Source organism: Artibeus jamaicensis, unplaced genomic scaffold, assembly GCF_021234435.1.
Source record: "Artibeus jamaicensis isolate MK-2021 breed Jamaican fruit bat unplaced genomic scaffold, CSHL_Jam_final contig_432, whole genome shotgun sequence".
In the NCBI taxonomy this organism is placed as follows: domain Eukaryota; kingdom Metazoa; phylum Chordata; class Mammalia; order Chiroptera; family Phyllostomidae; genus Artibeus; species Artibeus jamaicensis.
This window is the reverse complement of record NW_026521828.1, coordinates 4,770,870-4,788,615: the sequence shown is the minus strand read 5'-3', so window position 1 is coordinate 4,788,615 and position 17,746 is coordinate 4,770,870. Positions and strand designations below refer to the sequence as shown.

At 39.0% G+C, this 17,746-nt stretch overlaps 1 protein-coding gene across 1 annotated transcript in view; it reads right to left on the bottom strand.

The window, feature by feature from the left end:
• GABRB2 (gamma-aminobutyric acid type A receptor subunit beta2) overlaps positions 1 to 8,687 on the bottom strand; it is a 240,742-nt gene extending 232,055 nt beyond the window's left edge. The window contains exon 1 of the mRNA XM_053665953.1: positions 8,622 to 8,687. The gene's annotated coding sequence lies outside the window, so the exon portion shown is untranslated. The remainder of the gene's footprint in view (positions 1 to 8,621) is intronic.
• Between the last annotated feature and the right edge of the window lie 9,059 nt (positions 8,688 to 17,746).

Below are 17,746 nucleotides of genomic sequence, written 5' to 3'. Positions count from 1 at the left end.
AATTCTTCATCAAATTTACTTTCTAATATTTCCCACCCTGTCAACCTTCCTAACGTCCCCAAGGGCAAGTGAATTACATAAAGATGGAAAGATTAAAGATACTTTGGCAGATGACACAAAACATGTGACTGATTCCCACTGGAATATTTGTTCTGTATTCTATTCCATGTTTTTAGAAGGAAAGTGCTCCAACATAATAAAGGCCATAGACGACAACCCCACAGCTCCTTGTTTTATCCGACTTACATTTACCACTATTTGCTATAACATTTGTTTCCCTGTTCCTAACATATGATATGTCATGTATGTATTGATGCCAAAGCACATAAAACTCAGAAAACATGTGAAAGCAGATTTGCAGATTTGGTTTCCTAAATTATTCCACTGTATCCACTGATTTGTCTCTGGTTACCTGTTTCGGCTGAAAAAATGTTCCATTTCCAATTGGTCTCTAAGCAAATTGGATTTTTTTGTTAACATGTATTCAGTCCCACACTCATCATTTTCTGCTATGTTTTAATTTTGGGTTATATGGATATGTTAAAAATGACTATACCACTGTTTAGGTAGAACAGACTAATAAAAAGATCGTTGCATTTGCTTTGCTTCATTGTTCATCTGTATGGAAACTGCAGCTCTAATAATTAGACCAAGTACAGAATAAAATAGGACTTTTGTACCAGCCTTATGCTGGTCTGTTGGCTTCTCTTTGCATTTTTGTTTTGACACCAAAATTGTTTCATTGTTCTAGTGGTGAGGAGTAGGATTTATGTGTTTTTACTTTCATTGTTGTTGATGAAGTTTTGGGTCAGTTATTTAGATAAACCAATCTAGGTAGACTTATCATCCAAGAGTAGAAGTTAAGTTTGTATACATATTATTGAAACCGTTGATTAAAGTTTCTCTTACGTTTTTCAATTAATATACTAACACATATATGAATAAAACATTTAAGCCATTATTCAAACTTATACATTTTAACTTAAATTCATCATTTCTATATAGGTTTTTTAAATTGCCTACATATTTCAGTAATTTTTTAGTATTTTAGTAACTTTTAGTGTTTTAGTAATTTTTAAAAAGTATAGTTGTCTATTAAAGGTATATTAAAATGCAGGTTTTTGATTGAGTAAATGACTTCATCAAAGTATCATAAAGAGGATCCTGGCTGAGCACCATTATCATGATTTCCATATGAGAACTGGTCTTTTTGACACACCAACACTTCATTTTGTTCTTCCAACTTATCTTCATCCACAATGTTACTGGAGAAATCAATGCACTTGTAAAATTTATTCTTCCCTTTAATTCACTAATAATAAACTGAGACTAAATGCCATTATAGTCAAAGACACAAAGGAAAAATGTAGTCATTTACTGCTGAAAATTTCAGTTATTATCTTCAAAGGCACAAAAAAGCACAAAGACAGTCAATATAAAGCAGTTATTTCCATGTGGGGTTTTAAAGGAGAGTGTATGGAAATCGATCATATGAGCACTCGATGTGTAGGAGTGGGTGGTGAAAAATACATTCAGAAATTTCTTAGCTATAAACTCCTCCTTTGTCTTGCCTTCCAAAGGACTCATATAAATGAAATACTCTTTTTTTGGAACCTCAATGTGCCATTTTGCTGTCAAACAATAGCCACCGACAAACAAAAGTTGAGATTGGATGTGCGAAACGTAACAGCAGCTGTGAACAACCTACTCCTGCAACGGTAGGTGGGTGCTCCCTCAGTGGTGTTACTGGCCTCCATTTACACTTTGGGGATCTGTCCCTCGAACATATGTCCAGCACAACGACTGCTCCCTAAAGCATCCTCGGATCAGCCTGAGGGTGGTGACACGTTTCAGGCTGAACAGATCTGTGAAGCTGACATTTTCAGCAACAGGAAGAGCACTGAGATCTGAAGATCTGAGATGCGAAATCTCTGTTCTCGTGCTCTCAATACTGAAAGGACACAGAAGGTGCTGAAATATCCCAAGTGTCATCATTTCCTGGCGCGTCTGGCACATAGGAGTGATTTGAGACACTCTGCTAAAACACTTCTCTTGATGGAATCATGGTGGTATTAACCTAATATATACAGTCTTTCTCATGTAAAAAATTCTATTTGTCTTTTTGAAATCTATGTATCTTCTGAAGTGCAAAAGAAGGAAGCTTTCTAGCCAAAACACACTCAAAGGTAGGCCAAGGAAAAGTCAAGTAAAAGATAGCAGAATTGTCTTTTTTCCATCCCTTTAACACAACTTTCTACCTTTTCACACAACTTTCCTTTCCTAGGGTTCGTTTCTGAGGCAAGCAACTTCCTTGAGATTTTGGCAGGAATTATCCGCAAAAGCACTGTGAACTTGAAAGAAACATGGGATGTGTAGATATTTCGAAAGTATCACATACTCTCTGCCAGATCAAAAGTGTCTCTTTCCTTCCAATTTGATTTCCATTCAAAGAGAAGGAACAACTATGCCAGAATACTGCAGCAGAGTTAAGGTTTTATAACCAATCCCTAAAAGCCTTTTCATTGTTACAGGTACAAACTATTTAATGCTATGGAGTAAGGACGCTCTATGAGCCTTACACTCTGTGAGAAGAATACTGAATAACCCTGAAAAAATGGTACGAGATTTTGAGAGATAGATGTATTTGAATGCAATGTACAGAACATGGGTGCTAGGGATGCTTATTACAGATCCGAGAGAAAAACCGTGTTACAATCCATTTTACAAATAAGAGAGAGAGAAAAAAACGCTTCCACCTTCAAGAGAGGAATGGCTCAGCAATGAACCCTCACAACTGAAGGAAGCACTGACTCTGTGCGGAAGTGCGTATGTCTTACGGTGCAGAAACAAAAGACAATTTTCCCCCCTCTTTCCTAGAACATGGGGCCTGTGGGCAAGTGGAAGAACTACCCACAGGCTGCGTTTTCTCTCTCTTCTCTCTCATCCAGACATCAGTGATGGGGCTGGAATGAAGTTCCAGCGAGTTTAAATCTCTGCTTTCAGAATTTGATTTAAAATTTCTCTGATTTCATTTCTTTTTCTTGTTAGCCTTGGGCCTTGGAATTAATTTATCAGCTCTGTATCAGACAGAGGTCTAATATTTGTTTATATGATGGTGTATAGTTCAAAAGAGCAAAATCCCACGATTGTGAGACTTAAGAAACTGACTTAGGCTGATATAAGTTTAATAAAAAGGTGGCTGTTGTTTCTCCTCTGTCCCCCAAGTGACTGTCCCCTTCCCTTGCGCTCTCACAGCTGCCAGGAAGAAAAACTACGAAGACAAAATTTCAACAAAAATGCTGGGCTCTGAATAAAGGTAGCAAAAATGTCCATACTCAGTCATGCCTCACAAAGGTCCTCTCACACAGCTGAATTGCTATGTGTTTTTATATTCTTTGTAAACAGGACATAAAATGGCATAATGGTTCAATGAGTCCCATGCCTGAAATACGTATCTCTATTAAACTGACAAGTTTCATTTATGGGACACATTTGTGCACATCGCTTCTGTGAACATTGGTTAATGTAGGAAAGGTATAAATACTCCGTATTGCCCCATTTGTCTATCTGATATAATGACCATAGAAATTTGGACTTTTCAGGTGCAGTACAGGGTGATAAAGAGTCTGTTCATCAATTATCTAAAATACTAAAAAACAGAAAAAGATTTCTCACTACAAAGATGTTGCAAAATTTCTCATTTTTTTATACTCCCCTCCCCTCTGGCACGTGTGGGTTTCTGGTATTAGGTTCTGTAGTAACCCAACAGGTAAACTAAGTATCCACATAGAGTCCAGTATAACAGGAGAACCAAAGTAATACAAACAAATAAAGTAATTTCACGCATATTTTTAAAAATCACAAGCATTGTCATGAACCAAAAAAAGTAATAATACGTTTACTGGACTTCCTTACTTTTATTTTATTTTGGGGGTCATGTAATTTGAAATCTATACACAGGAGTATGATCTTGGTTCAGTAATGCTTTAAGGATATCTCTGATCATGTTTTATATAAAGGAAAGTATAAGAATTGGCAAATGATTGTGATATTAAAATTTATACACTTCCCTTGAATATCTATTTTTTTTCAGTCTTGGAGGGTATAACATTTCCTGAAACTTTACTGGCTAAATGGATAAAGTTTCCTGATTCTTTATTAACGAAATACTTCCTGTAGGCTTATGTCAGTAGAGAGAGAGAATGGGTCCTATTAGCTGGCTCAGAGAAGAAGACTTAGAACAGGCATTAGAGAAAAAGGGGCCCCGGCTGATTAAGAACAAGTCAGCTAAGTCAGGAATGCACACAGATCGTGGCCATTGTGGATGCTATGCATTTAGCATGTTTATGATCAATGGCTTAGAATTTCTTCTCCAACAGTGAGCAGCAATCTGAGATGTCCAGGGTTCCAAGCCAATTTGTATTCCCACCAAACTTGTGGGTAAGGTAAGTAAGTGTGCTAGCAAATGGGGGCAATGACTGTGAAAACAGCCGAGACAATCAAGCTTGGGTCCCATTAGGGGAGGGCAGAGGAGGCACACAGACTAAGGAAATCAAACAGATCCAAAGACTGAAACCCTCTATGGGAGCAGAAAGTGGACACGATGAGAACAAGAAAATGACAACCTTGTACTGATGGAGCTGGTAATTCAGAGAGTAAATATTGCTATATATTTTTCAGGTGGAGCTTTCTAGGACTTCCTGAAGTTTCCAGGATATGTCCCTGGAAATAGGTGGTTCCATGAGACCATTGTTGAAGTAAAAATAGATGAAGGATGAGCCAGTTACATGAACAGTAAACCGCCTGATCGTTGCGATAGTTTCGGTGGAGGTAAAGGCTGTGCATTGTGCTTCTGCAGTGAATTAGGCCAGTGACTCAAAGGAGAGTAGCTGGCTTTAGGTTTGCCATCATTTCTCTCTGCAACTGCTGTTTGACCTTCTCCACATGACTCATTCTCTGTGGCAGTCATTCATGCTACTTGTCTAATATTTCTCTCTGCCCTGCACGCACATAATAAGATTGTAGAACCCGACCCTCTTGAAAAGCAAGACAGTGGATTTTAGATGCCCTTGTATTTTTATTATTTCTATTAATTTTACTAATGGTGAGAGCAGATACTATTCACTGAGTGCTTGCTTATAAGGCCTGCACTGAGTCAAGCAATTTAAGTGTATCATTTTATGTAAGCCTTCTAACAACGAGCTCTTATTATCTCTGACACAGGTGAGAAAATGAAGGCGTGTAATATTTATAACTTGAAGGCAGTGGAGCTATTTTGAACCCAGGCATCCTGACAACAGAGAATCTTAGGAATAAAAAGAGGTATGACTCTAAATTTTGTGTGTCAACATGAGGGAGCTGTGGGGGTTCAGACACTCAGTTAAACGTGAGTTCTGGGAGTGTCTGTGAAGATGTTTCTATATGTGATTAGCATCTGCATGTCAAGTGAGTAAATCTGCAGACTGAGTAAAGCAGTTTTCCCTCCCCACTGTGGGGGCAGGGCATCATCTGATCCCTTACAGGCCTGAACAGAACAAAAAAAGGAATAAGGCAGGATTCACTCTCTGTCTGCTTCACTGTCTTTGATCTGGGACATTAGTTTTCTCTTGCACTTGGACTGAAACTAAGACCATTTGTTCTCTTGGTTCTCATGCTTTCAACCTCAGACAGAATTGCACAGCATCAGCTCTACCGGGTCTCTAGCTTGCTGACTGCTCACAGTGGAACTTCTCGTCAGTGAGCCAGTTCTTAATAATAAATCTCCTTATGTCTGATTGGTTCTGTTTCTCTAGAGAACTTTGACTCAAACAAGGGGGGTAACAGAATTTGGGTAGCTTTTTTCTTCCCAATATAGACCTTTATTCTTTCCTATTCTCCTACTCTTCTCTCCACGCAAATTCTAAGAACATCGTCATTTCTTCTACTGAATTTCCAACATAGAGAGCAGTAGATACTCAGTGGGCACTAACCAAGTAGAACTGTCATTTAATAAGAATACTTGAGATTTGATTTTTTTCCCAGCCTCAATGTAACATAGCCTGTAGGTTTCTGGGAAGTTTCTCAGACTACACAGGCGCCTCATGTGGCTGATTCATCTACACACCTGCCTAAAAACAAGAATCCACACTGAATAAAATAAGTACATTTCTGGAAATTCAATGCTAAATCATTCATTGAGATATCCTTATAAATAGCACCAAGTCAAGAATATTAAAAATAAGTATGCATTTATAGCCACCTTTCTATCATAGAAAAAACAAAAATAAAAGTTCTGAAAAATATCTAATTTTCTTAATAATGTCCATATCTACTTACATTCTAATCACTCACACACTGGCACTTACTAGTGTGCTCAAATAATGTTATTTGCAACTAAGTAATAAGCATTTTTATAGCCCAGTCAATATATTTTAATTACTCAAATTAAGCACTATTATTATGCACTATATTTTACTGATATAAACATTAAATGAAAGTAGGATTTAAAAAAATATATCAAAACATAAAAGCAAGATGAGTGGCTTTAAAAGTTGTTTCCTAGTCTCGTGCATCAGAAATAGAAAGAAAAGAAATGATGAAACTTAGTTAAATGTTTATTTTACAATTACTAGAATAACATACTCAGTGTATGTTTATGGAATTTCTGATCCAGGTCACATTACTGAGAAATATATTGCCTGTCACTGGGTTTCACCTTTAGAATAGGGTAAATATAACATTTACATTTACTAGGAAACCAAAACATTTGTGTGATGTGCTTAATCGCGATATTTGCGTTATGGCCACGGTCTGGAGTCGGACCCTCAGCATCTCAGAGGTATGCCTGTAATCATTCTTGTTTACTAGAAGCGATAAGAAATACCTCATTTAACTGCACTTCACTTCATTGTAATGAGTTTTCTCTTACCAGGTGAAGGTCTGTGGCCACCCTGAGTGACAGCAAGTCTAAAAAGTGCCAATTCTTCAACATTTCCTTGCTGCCTGTGTCTGTGTCGTGTTTTGGTACCGATAACAATATTCCATTTTTATTATTATTATAGACTTTTATTATTATTTATAGACTTTTCCATTATTATTATGTTTTCATGGTGATCTGCAATCAGTGACCTTTAATGTTACCATTAGACCCGTTTGGGGGCGTCATAAACCAACCCTACATACGTACAGTACAGCGAGACTGATGTTGTTTTCATGCCTGATGACACAGCATTCATCCTGCAGCCCATGGGTCAGGTAGTAATTTTGAGTATTATATCAGAAATATATTTTGTCAGGCTATTTTGCTGCCATAGATAGAATCCTATGGATCTGGTCACACTAAATTGAAAACTTTCTGGAAAAGATTCACCATTCTAGGTGCCATTAAAAGCATTTGTGATTCATGTGAAGATGTCAAAATATCCACATTAATGGGAATTCAGATGTTGATTTTAACACTCATGGATGATTTTGGGGGGGTCAAACCTTCAGTGGAGTAAGTAACTGCAGATGTAGTGGAAATAACAAGAGAACTAGAATTAAAAGTGGAGCCTGAAGATGTGTGTGAATTGCTACAATCTCATGTCAAAACGTTAAAGGATGATGAGCTGCTTTTTCTGGATGAGCAAAAAAAGTGGTTTTTTAATTTGGAACCTTCTCGTGGTAAAGATTTTGTGAAGCTTGTTGAGATGAAAATAAAGGTTTTAGAGTATTACATAACGTAGTCAATAAAGCAGTGTTGGGGTTTGAGAGAATTGATTTCAATTCTGAAAGGAGTTCTACTGTGGGCAAATGCTAACAAACAGCATTGCATATAGAGAGAAATCGCTATGAAAGGAAAAGTCAATCGATGCAGCAAATGCCATGGCTGTCTTACATTGAGAACTTGCCACAGCCACCCTGAACTTCAGCAGCCACAGGCCTGATCAGTCAGCAGCTATCAACACCAAGGCACAACCCCCCTCCAGCAAAAAGACTAGGATTTGCCAAAGGCTCAGAAGATTATTAGCGCTTTTAAGCAATAAGGTATTTTTTCATTAAGGTATATATATTGTTTTTAGACATAATGCTATTGTACACTTAATAGACTACAGTATGGTATAAATGTAACATTTATATTTACTAGGAAACCAAAACATTTGCATGATGTGCTTAATAGCGATATTTGCCTTATGGCCACAGTCTGGAGTCGAACCCTCAGCACCTCAGAGGTATGCCCGTAATCCTTCTTTTTTATTAGAAGCAATAAGGAACTGTGGGCTAAAGTGAGATCACCTTTCATCTCTCACAAATCCTAAGGGACTGTGTTTCCAAGACCATCAAACGTAAATGATTGATGTGACGTGACAAATTACAAGTAGTTTTTAATGGGCTGGTTTGGACATGTTGGGAATTGCATTTTTCTTTGCCTTATTCATTCTTCTTCTTGACAACGCTTTTTGACATTCAGATTCTGCTACCCAGCACACTGTGGGTGTTGGAGGTACATAATTAAATTTATCTCCATGATTTTTTTTTGCATAAAAAGCTAATATGAAGCTCCATAAATCTCCCTCCGATGTGCAAAAACATGAAGAGCCCTCAAGGAGAGAAGCATAATTGAATAACAACCTTGAAGTGTACATCTTTACCATGGTTCTTACCTGGTCATGTAGCTCTTCCCGAGTGAGTGTTACAGGAATATTTTGCAAGCTGACCCAACAGCAGAGGCTGCAAAAAGGGAATAAAAAATTCCTTCACTTAACTTGCGGTTTTTCAGTCTATGTTATTCTGTATGAAATGTTACCACCTGAGGTTTTTCTATCTATTATAAAATGGCAGTTAATAAAATACCATTTTATGAATATCTATATGTGTATATGCATACACACAAATAGGTACAAAAATATAATTGGAAAGAATGGAAATAATAAAAACCAATAAACTAGAGTTTATTCACATGCTCATTCAAGTAATATTTATTGAATAGTTACTGTGGGTCAAACATTGTACTAAGTGCTTTGGAAGTAATTTTTAAACATTAGTTTCTATTCTAAGTAGTAGGAGGAAGACTCTAAAATAAAGAATGACATAAAAATATTTAATTACCATCATGGCGAGTGCACAACAGAAGTACTACGTGCTGTGAGAATATATACTGAAGACTCAGAACTAGTTATATGAGGGAAGATGTTGAGAATAAGTAGGTTTAGCTATGAAATTAATATTTAAGTTGCAACCTGGAGTATGAATTACAAGGTAGAGAGGATTACCAAGCCATATCTATCAAAATATATGCATTCCTTGGATTTTAAATTCAGAAATCTCTGAAGGCTGTGCCTCACTGGAAAAGACTGCATAATGAATGGCATCAAGTCTGTGAATATTTTACAATATCCCAACCACCACTACAAATGAAATATTATTTGGCAACTAAAAACTGAGACCAAAAATGATTTTGAGAAGAAAATTGCTTATTGCTTCTATTTCTCTGCTGCACCTCCTATTTTCTCCATAAATTCTTTTCCCATTGTGACCCCCAAAGAGTCCTGAAAAAGGATTATGGAATAGTCAAAGAAGCAGTATCTGAGGAAAAGGCAAATAATAAACAGCAGACCAGACTATTATAAATCTCTCTTGACAAATTCTGGCTTGCAGGAAATGAGGCTGACTCCTCCCTGATGCTTCAGCCATGGGGCCCTATTCTGTGCCAAGGCGTGGACTGAGGACACAGGCTTCCGTTCTTAAGCATCAGCACCCAGAGCTGACAGTGAAACTCCACTGTCCCTGCCTGCCTGGCCCTGTGAGCTCTAGTGGCGGTTCTCTGTGGCTGCTGAGCTGTTCCTGGGGGACAGATGTGTGCGTGTGGTCCCATTTGCTTGACCCACCACACCGCCGTTCCCCTCCGGGAGCCTCACCTCCTCGGTGGTGCAGCGGGGGCCATGGCGCTGCTCCCTGTTCTTTCCAGACCTGCACGCAGAGCAACAGCGAGAGAGTATGTCAAACATACCCGACTAGCTAAAATAGAATACGATAAATCTGATAATATCAAGATTTGGCACAGAGGAGACAAGAATTTGTATGTAAAAGTGCTGAGGCACTGATGTATTGATAAATCCACTTTGGAAAACATTTTTGCAATATCTCTTAGGGGTGAAAATGCACAGGCATAAAATCCTTCAAGGGTATTCATACTAAGAATCCTTCAAGGCTATTCATACATATTCATAACAACAGATGTGTTAAAGGATGTGCATCATAACATTAATTGTAATCTAAAGAATCACAAACAATCTAACTGAAATGTTTGTCTACAATCCAAATATAAAATTGAATTTTGGTATATACAGGTCTAGAAAGCAATATTAGCGAAAGCAAGCAGTGGCAGATTGATATATAGTATAATAACATTTCCATAAATTAAAAACATAAAAATTCTCTACTGGACATATACACACAGAAAAATACAAAAACTTTAAAGGTATATAACCTATTTATGACCTTAGTTTACCCTCTCATGCAAGTAGAAGAGAATATAGAAGGAAACAAACGGAACTTAAACTTGATTGATCTGGAATTTCCTTATTCCAAAACATTTTACTGAAAGAGAAAAAAGCATGGTTATGTTTCTAGCTCTTGTGTTAGGTAACAGAGTGCAAGGTAACAGCTCTCTATACATTTTTACTTTGAAAAGCTCTTCAAAGTAAAATAACTATCATCCAGGTGTCGGTTCTTCCGAAATTGATCTATAGATTCAGTGCAATCCCAGTAAGAATCCCACCATGTTGTTTATGGATATTGACAAACTGATTCTGAAGTTTATTTGGAGAGTCAAAAGATCCATGATATCCAATAGGATACTAAAGGAGAAGAACAAAGTTGGAGGACTGATTGCACCTGACTTCACAATGCTCTATAAGACTAAAGTAATCAAGACAGTATGCTTGGTGGATGAATAAACCAACAGATCAATGGAACAGAATAGAGCCCAGAATAGATCCCCATAAATACAATCAACTGTTGTATGACAAAAAGGTCAAAGGCAATATGGTGGAACAATGACAATCTCTTCAACAAATGGTGCTGGAACAACCAAACATTTATATGCATGCATGCAAAAAAAAAAAAATCTGGACACCAGTCACAAAAATTAAGTCAGAATGGATCACAGACCTAAATGTAAAACATAAAACTATCAAACTCCTAGAAGATAACACAGAAGAAAACCTGATGACCTTGGGTATGGTGATGCCTTTTTAGATACAACTTTAAAGATACAATCCATGAAATAAATCATTGATAAAATGAACTTCATTCAAATTAAAAACTTCTGCCATTCAAAAAACAATGTCAAAGGAATTAAAAAAAATAAGTCACTGGCAGGGAAAAATATTTGCAAAAGATACATCTAATAAAACACTGTTATCCAAAATGCACAGAGACCTTCTAAAAGTCGAAAATAAGAAAACAAACAAACCTACTAAAGAGTGGGCCAAAGACCTTAACAGACTTCTCACCAAAGAAGTTACACAGATGGAAATAAGCATATGAAAAAATGGCCAGTAGATACTTAAAAGATGCTCCAGTCACTAATCAGAGAAATGCACATTAAAACCACAATGAGATACCACCTCATGCCTGCCAGAATGGCCATCATTAATAAACCAACGAATGAGTGTAGGTGAGGATGTGAAGAAAAGGGAACCCTCACGCTCTGTGGGTGAGAATGCAGACTGGTGCAGAGACTCTGGAAGACTGCATGGAGTTCCCTCAAAGAATTGAAAATGGAACTCCTTATGGTGCAGTGATTCCAGTTGCAGGAATATATCTGAGGAAACCAAAAATACTTATTTGGAAGAATATACACATGCCTGTGTTCCCTGTAGCAGTATTTACAATAGCCAAGATTTGAAAGTAGCCCAGGTTCCCAACAGTAGATGAGCAGCTAAAAAAGGCTATGGTACATTTACACAATGGAATAGTATGTGAGCATAAAAAAGAAGAGAATTTTACTTTTCGTGACAACATTAATGGTCCTGGAGAACATTATGGTAGGTGAACGAGCTAGTTAGAGAAAATACAAATGCCATATAGTCTCCCCTCTATGTGGAATCGAATGAATAAACTAACAAACAAAATAAAACAGACTCATACATACACAGAACAGACTGACAGCTGTCAGAAAGGAGGGGGTTTGGGAGGCTGGGTGACAAAGGTGAAGAGATTAAGATAAAGAAGAGACAGACACAGCAACAAGGTGATGACCGCCAGAGAGAAAGGGGGTGAGGGAGGTGGAGGAGGGCAAAGGGGAGAGAAATGGTAGTGGAAAAGAACTTGACTTTGGGTCAACTATCACACGATGCAGTGTGCAGATGATGTGTTACAGAGTTGTACACTTGAACCTGTGTGGTTTGGTTAACCAATGTCACCCCAATAAATTCAATTTAAAAAAACCCAAAGATCCTCCAGATCATATGTCATCAGAAAAATCCAATTAAAACAACAACTAGATACCACTACACACCCATTGGAATGGTCATATCCGGAGCACTGACATCACCGAATGCTGGAGAAGATGTGGAGCAGCAGGAAGTCTGATTCATTGCTGATGGGAGAGCACAGTGGGGCAGCCACTTGGGAAAACAGTTCGATAGTTTCTTAGACCATGAAACCTACTCTCACCATGTGATCCAACAGCTGGTATTTACCCAAAGGAGATTAAACCTTATTTCTACACAAAAACTTGCACATGGATGTTTACAGCTGCTTTATTCATAATTGCCAAAACTTGGAAGCAACCAAGATGTCCTTCAGTAGCAAATACGTAAATATGCTGTAGCCCATGCTGATAATAGAACATTATTCAATGTTAAAAGGAACAGAGTTATCAAGACATGGAGGAAACTTACATGCCTATTTCTGCATACTGCATGATTCCTACCACATTCTGGAAAAGGCAAAGCTATATGAACAGTGAAAAGATCAGTAATTTCCAGGGTTTGGGTCGAGGAGGCTTGAACAAACAGGTGAAGCACAGTGGACTTTTTAGGGCAGTGAAACTAACTCCATATGATTCTATAAAAGTAGACATATGTCCTTCCACATTTGTTCAAACCCATAACATGTACAACAGCAATGAACGAACTCTGAAGTAAATTCTGGACTCTGGGTGATACTGAGGTATCTGTGTGAGTTCATCAATTGTAAGGAAGGTACCGCTCCGGTTGGTTGGAGAAGATGATACTGCGCATGTGTGGGAGAAGGTGTGGAAGAAAGGGTATGTGGGAAATCTCTGTACCTTCCTCTTAACTCTGTTGTGAACCTAAACACTCTCTTCTTAAAAAACAGAACAGGGTAATTTTACCATAAAAGGAATAGAACAATATTTTCTTTTTACCTTCAAAATGAGAAGACATAAGAGATTGTACTAAGTTCGTTTCTAAGTATAAATTGGCTGGAGGGCCACATTAACTGCCTCTTCTCCGCAAAACATTATCTCCAGATCGGTGTCTGATTTTCTAGACTCTTCTGGTTCCAACTCTCCCCTCATGACTAACGTCTTTTCCATTCTGTTTTCTTCCATTTTATCTGGGTTTTGGCTCAAATACTACTGCAGATAAAGTAACAGACAATCGGAACTGAGTCGGTTCAAATAATTGAATGGCTCCTGGAAATCACCAGTAACTACTGCGTTTACTAGTATTTGTTTATATCCCTTCTTATTTGCTACAAGTTTCGAGGAGCCTCCCAGGAAAGACAAATGAAACTGAACAACAGACATAGAAAAATCCAGTGCAGGAATGAGATGCAGACCAGGGAGGTTAGCCTTGAGTGGCACTAAACTAGCGCTCTACCTGAACATGGAAGCTAACTCTTCAGCAGTTCTCACACATAGAGTGGCTGGATGACCCCTGTTAGATGACAATGAATTTAGTAGATTGTCTTAAAAATCTTTAAAATATATTATAATATCAAGAAACAAACATTGGGTGAAGATTTCTCAAAGTTCTCACCAGGCTTTGGCACAAGCCGCTGCCGATCCTGCCAGGCCTAAGAGCCAGGTGAGCCTGTGGCAGAGATGGTGCCTGCCCTCGGCTTCCTAGGGCTTCAGCCCAGAGCGAGGGGTGACGCTGGAATAAATCTACCTGGACGGGCTTCCCTGCCTGGGACAGACCTCTTAGACAGCCAGTTACCGTTCATTCCTAATCCTCATCCTCTTGGCCACCTACACTGAAGAGGGTGAATAAATGAAAAAAGAATATTCCTTGCTACTGAAAGCGGCCCGCTTTCCTAGATGCCTGTAGCAAATGTCCAAATGTTTTTGTAGGATTCAGCTGAACATTTACCTTTATATGTTCACTCCCTAAAAATCACTCATGATGCTGCACAAAGAGCCAGGAATACCTCACAACTTTGGAAACCTTCGCTGTCGCCAGAGACAGTCACGGCACTCAGTTCTTCGACTTTCTCTGCTGCATGCAGATGTAGCCATACTGCAACCACAAGCGAAGGCGACAGGAGATTCAGCCAGGTCAGTTCTGCTGTTCGTTGCTCAGGTGCCGAAGCCAGGACCTGCCTGCCCCCATCCTTTGCTGTGCTGTAAGAAAAATAAGCCATCTTGTTTATGCCACCACCAGTTAGGTTTTCTAGTTCGACACCCAACATTCCTCACTGATCGAGTTCTGTAATAGCCGGACGAGCAGTGGCAACAGTGATGAGGTCACAGCAAGTCCACAGCGCTATACAGCTCTTTTAATCCTGGCATCTCGAGACATTCTGCTCCTAGCATGCTCTCTCCAAAGCCTGTTGAGAGTCTGTTTTAAATGATTCATTTGTTTCTTTGATGGTCAGGTTTTGTTAGAGAGCTTTTCCCAGTTTTGGAGGGGGGCTGGTTGTTGGCTTTTTGTGCAGCATCATGAGTCACTGATGAGTCATTGGCTCTGAATTATGCACCTGTGAGCCTCTGCTCTAGAGATTCCTCCACCATTATTTATTTATTTTCCCTCAGGTTAAATCGCTTCTGTAGAAACAGCAGCCCTCCTATATTTTATCCTAAGAAGAAACATTAAGTCATGTAATATGATCCCATGAAGGATACCATTATTCTCATGAAGGCCTTTGACCTTTTCACGACAGTTTCAAATGCTTATTTTTATCACTCGCTTGAGAATATATCCTTACATGGCAGCAGTCTTGGAATTGACGTCTTATCCAAGTCCAGCAGAATCCATGTTAATAGACTTCCATTCTGCTTGCTCTTCCACGACATTTCCCCAGAGCTCATTACTGGGCTTGAACCCAAAATTCTGTCCTCTCGCCTGTCCTCCAAGCGCCTGATAAATAGGCAGATTCTGGGGCATGGGTAGCACCAGAAGATGATGCTCAGCAGTCCCCTAGTGGCCTGAAAGAGTTCATGCAGTCTACTGAAACGCTTTCTATTCCATGGAGGTGTGAGAGACTCATTAAGCAGCAAGATCAAGTAGATGCCAATTAACACGTTCCTTTCCGGAAAGCCCAGGAAATACACTCAGGAGTCGACCCTGCCTAGCGTTGCTCTCCTGTGGGTCATGCAGGCCATCCAAGTGCCATACTGTGTCTTCATAACCTGAAATTTGGCTTTTAAATTAGGGATACAGTTTTATGAATTAAATGGCTCGTTTTAGGAGCTAGTGAAACTAACCCACTTATCTGGTAATAAGGATACAGTGCTTCCAGCGGAACTGAAGGAGAGAAATGACACCTAGGTTGTGAAGGAATGAAACCTGAGAGGCTGTCAGAAATACAGCCAGCTGTTAGCTCAGGGCGGTACCACCCTGAATGCACTGATCTCGTCTGATCTCGGAAGCCAAGCAGGGTTGGGCCTGGTTAGTACTTGGATGGGAGGGTGTTCGTTTGGTTTTGGTTTCAGTGACGTGTCTCTGCTTCTTTCTGTGCAACCGCTGCATTTCTGTTTTTCTCTCTATCCATGGCTATTCCTCATGTCGCACGAATGTGGCCAAACAGGTCGCCCCCAACACTGACAGCCTTTGCGAATGACACAGATCAACTCTAATTTTTAGACTCCATTTCTAAATGCTGGAGAGGAAAGATTTGATCTGGCCAAAAATGGAGATGACAATGATGATTATTATGGTGGTAATGGTGCTGGTGGATGATTTTATCTCGTTCATTAAGAGAAATGCCCTGTAATAAACACCTTCATGCATTTCTCATTTAATCCTCACTGAACCCCATAATCCCATTTTATAGGGGATGAAGATGCTGTCTAGAGATAATAAATAATTTGCCTAAGTCACTTGACTGCAAGAACACAAGTGACTTGATTGCAAAGTGTCCTAATTGACAGGCTTGAAGCTGGATCAAGTAGTATGACAAAAAAGACCCCACCCCATGAAATAGTGGGGCAATTCTCATAGACACAGGTGCTCTTATGGGTAGTTTAGAGAACCCCACGTGGTCTACTAGAGACGCCCACGCTTTCCCCTCAGAATCTCTAGTGAGAAGTGTGCAGGTCTCCCTCTCTCGGAGTCAGGTTTCTCTTCCAGTCCTCTGTTCATTTCCCTTTGATGCCTATATTCCAGTTTCTTGGAGTTATTTGTTGTTCATAAACACAGTGTGAAATGCCACAGCTCTGAGCTCATCATGCAGCCTGCAATGGCCTTTTCCAATCTACTCAAAGTTTACTCAATTTCTGAGGCTCAGTTCAAGTGCTACCTTTTCCATGAAATCATCACTGATCCCCTCTCCCTACACACTGCCTCATCACTCCGTGTTTCCATAGCACATAGTTAATAAACCATCTTTTTAACCATTCGGTCTCTAGTTAGTTCTATGATGTTGATTATGAATATCTAGAACGTGAGCTTCCTGAGAGCGAGCATTATTTTTGAGAACTTCTTATATTCTCAGCACACAGACAACAGTACGGTGGCTACCAGAGGGAAGGGGGGGTGTAGGGCATAGGAAAGGGTAAAGGGGGCCAAATATGTGGTGATGGAAGACGGTATGGCTTTGGATGGTGGGTGCACACTGCAATATACAGATCATGCTTCACAAAATGTACATTTGAAATCTATATAATCTTATTAACCGATGTCACCTCAATGACAAGCACATAATAAAGTTATATTGAACTGATACTAGTCAAACAGGTATAAACCTTGAATTTATATATCTGTGTTCTTTTAGATATCTTTTAAAATCTCTCTTAAATTTGTGCTTATTGATTTGAAAATTTTATTAACAAAGATAATATGCACCCCTATGTTCACTGCAGCATTATTCATAGTTGGCAAGACACGGAGACACCCAAGGTGCCCTTCGATAGAGGACTGGCTAAAGATGATGTGGTGGTACACATGTACTATGAATACTACTCAGCCATAAAAAAGAAGAAAAATTTACCCTTTGCAATAGCATGCATGGACCTGAAGAACATGATGCTAACTAAAAAAAAAAAAAAGTCAGAGAAAGAAAAACACCATATGATTTCACTCACATGTGGAATCTAATGAACAAACTGAACTAACAAGCAAAACAGAGACAGACTCAGAGATAAAGGACAGGCTGCCAGCCCTGGCAGAGGGGTGGTTTGGTGGTAGAGGGATCGAGCCAAGAGGAGAAAGGACCCAGGGACATGGACAGCAGTGTGGTGATTGTGAGGAGAGAGCTGTAAAGGGGGGATAAACAGTAATGGAAAAAAGACAATAAAAATAAAGTAAAAAAAAGAAATATTCCATTTTTGACAACATGGTGGACCTTGAGAATGTCAAGCTAAACAAAGTAAGTC